Source organism: Condylura cristata, unplaced genomic scaffold, assembly GCF_000260355.1.
Source record: "Condylura cristata isolate star-nosed mole 26May11 unplaced genomic scaffold, ConCri1.0 scaffold00011, whole genome shotgun sequence".
In the NCBI taxonomy this organism is placed as follows: domain Eukaryota; kingdom Metazoa; phylum Chordata; class Mammalia; order Eulipotyphla; family Talpidae; genus Condylura; species Condylura cristata.
In genome coordinates this window covers 22838892-22842333 of record NW_004567112.1, presented here as the reverse complement: position 1 = coordinate 22842333, position 3442 = coordinate 22838892, and the positions used below count along the sequence as shown (strand labels likewise).

General features: G+C 34.6%; 1 protein-coding gene across 2 annotated transcripts in view; it reads left to right on the top strand.

Annotated features, from left to right (window-relative positions):
- EXOC6 (exocyst complex component 6) overlaps positions 1–3442 on the top strand; it is a 122669-nt gene that overhangs the window by 93451 nt on the left and 25776 nt on the right. The gene's annotated exons all lie outside the window — the stretch shown is intronic.

Below are 3442 nucleotides of genomic sequence, written 5' to 3'. Positions count from 1 at the left end.
GTGTACTTCGTCGATCTGCCTGTTCTGCACCCCACTCTGTCTCTGGTGAATCCTCTCACCCTCCGCATCTCTGGCCTATACCCCAGCTCTATATGAATAAATAAATCTTTAAAAAAAAAAAAAGTGTTTGGACAATCTATGGCCTCTCCCTGTAGGTGTGGTCACTGTAGTTCTTCTACCACCAGAGCACCCAGAATCTGTCACCTTATTCTCTTGTGTGCTTCACCCACACCCATTTTCTCCCTTTGCCACCTGACAGAACTTTGATTCTGCCTTCTATCAAATACCTTTCTTTACTCTTAATGGTATATATCTTTTGCTGAACAGAAGTTTATAATTTTAATGAAATCCAATTTATCATTTTTTCCCCTTTATAGTAAGTTCTTTTTAATGTTCTGTTTTAAGATGTCTTTTCCTACACCTAAAATTATAAAGATATTTTCCTGTGGTTTTTTTCTAATAGTTTTATTGTTTTACCATTCACATTTAGGTTTACAGTCCATCTGGAATTTATTTTTTGTGCATGGTGTGGGGTATAAGGTTCCAGATTCATTTTGTTCCATCTGGTTACCCAGTTCCCCCAGCACATTTATTAAAAAGAATTGGATCTCATAACATGCTAATGTAAAACACAAGATTGAAACATAAGTGATATTTATTTCTAATGTACAAGTAAAATGACTTCTGTTATCTTCCGTTTAACTTTATTTTTCATGGTTCATGCCATCCCTTATTAGCAAATTGGTTGATTGTAAGTTTGACTTTGCTTAATACGAGCCTAACTATAGTCTTACCATATCGAAGGTGTTTAAAAAATAAAGCAATTCTAAAGTGTTTATAACAATCAAAACAGGCATGTTAAATGAAAAAAGCTAAAAAGAAGAGAATCATGCCTTTTGTTCACTGTTGTACATCTGTTGCCTGGCAAATAGTAATCAGTCAATAAATGTTGAATAAGTAAATGCAAATTTTTGTGCTATAACCAAAGCATTTTTTCTTATTAGGAATTGAGATATTCCATGTAAGTTAATATTCTCTGAAAGCATTCTTTAAAAACAGTAATTTTTTTCTAATTTATTTTTGATGGAATTATTACTAAATATATGTGACACATAAGATTTTTCTGAAGAAAAATCTTAACAAATATAAACATTTCTTATTTGCCTCAGCTATCATTAAGGATATTAGTACAGTAATATATTATTTTTAAGAAATGTTGTCATTGCCTCCAAACCAACCGATTATTCTTTTTTTTTTTAATTATTTATTTATGCATACAGAACTAGGGTACAGGCCAGAGGTGCAAAAGCGGTGAGAGGATTCACCAGATACAGAGGGGGAACAGAACAGACAGATCGACAAAGTACACTGCTGAGGGGAGCAGCGGGTGGGTCAGGAGAGGTCCGCTGTGCCATGTGTGTCAGCTCCAGGGTGGGGATCGAACTCATGCTGAAGTGGTTTAGCGTCTTAGTGCTGTGTTTTAACCTGCTGCGCCACCAGGGAAGGCCCCAACTGATTATTCTTTTATGGATAAAGAAATATTCTAAATAATGGAATTATTGAAATTTAGACAAAGGCAATATATACCTGAATTGAGTAACTGACCAAGTTGAACTCATATGCAGCATTTTCTAAACTACTGTTGTTTGGAAAAGTGAGCCCAAGATGGAAAAGACAGTCAAATAAGTTGAGAAAATCCTGCATTTGTGCACAATTTCATTGGCACATTAAAAATTTTGAGAGGTCCACCCATACCCCTTCAAGTACTGAATTTTTTTTTCTCATATGTACCTTTTTTTTTTTTTTTTTTTTAAAATGATATAATAGTTTATTTTTACATCATTTTGTGCATTTTTCCATCTCATTTGAAAGCCCTTGGGCTTCCCATCACCAAATCATCCATGTGCCATCACCAAAGTCCAGGGCACTGTTTTTGATCCCATTCTCCACTCCACCCCCATAAATCATCTCTGGTATATAACTGTTCATTATTAGTAGTAGTATTTTCTTACCTGGTCCGTTATACTGCTTCTATGAGTGAAACCATTCAGTATTTTTCCTTTTCTTTCTGGCTTATTTCACTAAGCATGATCTTTTCCAGCTCCATCCATGTTGCTGCAAAAGGCATGTGTTTTTGGTTTTTGTTGTTGTTGTTGTTGCTGCTTCTGAGTAATAGTCCATTGTGTATATTAAGTACTGAATACTTTTTACAAATAAAAATCTCATGTCCTCCAAAGCAGTATTTGAAGGCACACAGTTTAAAAACACAATTACCCAGACCATTATTGCATTACATTAATCTGTGCATTTGTAGAACTCTCTCATGAAAGCAGTAACTAAATTGTTCAATAGATGGATAAATTTTAATACTAAAATACAAATAACAGAAAATAATGAAAAGTGGTAGTAACTTTTCAAAAATAATGTGTGTGAACCCCCCCTTTAAACAAATCCACTCGGGTGATTTTATGAAGGATGGTAATTACTAGAAGGTTAATGCTGCTTAAATGCAGTAAACCAGTGAGTCAGTCACACAGGATAACTTGTTTTTAAGAAGCATGAAATAGGAACACAGGATTGCTTGTGAAGAATGAAAAGATTTAAGAGGGAAGTTAAAACACCAGCTCATGCAGAGTTCAAATCCCAACAGTTGTCAGATTCCTTAGTGAATCATCAAGTCTATTGTCATTGAGCCATGGTATTCATACTTGGAGATAATGACTACATGCATTGCTTTCCCCTCTTACTAATACATTGTATATATTTTAAATAAGATGGGAAAAAAGCTGAAGGACAAATAATCTCGGTAAGTTTGTTGTAAAGTGACTTTTCCCAAGATAACAGCATCTTTTCTTAAGACAGAAAGATCTGATACTTGCCAGAATAAGAGCCTTAAAACAAGATGAAAAGTTCTACAGGAAAATGGAAAAAGGCACAAAAATGATGTAAAAATAAGCTATTGTATTATTATTAAAAAACAAAAAGTACAGCAACTATTAAAAAAAAAAGTTCCAAATCCCTTACAACTTACAGAAATTGTTCGCCCGGATTACTTTTCACGTTAACTTAACTATAAGCGCCCACAGTACAAAAAGAAGGCTCCTTTGTTCAGTCTGTCTCTCACTTGTCACTGAGTTCTGCCTAGCAAGCCGTGAAGCAGTTTCAGAAACATATTCTTTCTTCTGCCATTACTTGTTTTATCTTGCAGAGTTTCTTAAAGAATACATATTTAAAAGAAGCACATGCTTCTTTTTAATAATGGCACCCAGGGAAGGGGCTCGGCTTCCAAGAGTTAATGGACTGTTTTTTGTTTTTTTTTAATAACAGTTTATTTTTACATCATTTTGTACATTTTTTTTCCTTCTCAATTGTAATCCCCGCGGGTTTCCCATCACAAAGTCACCCATGTGCCATCACCATAATCCCGTGTACTTCCCTCCTC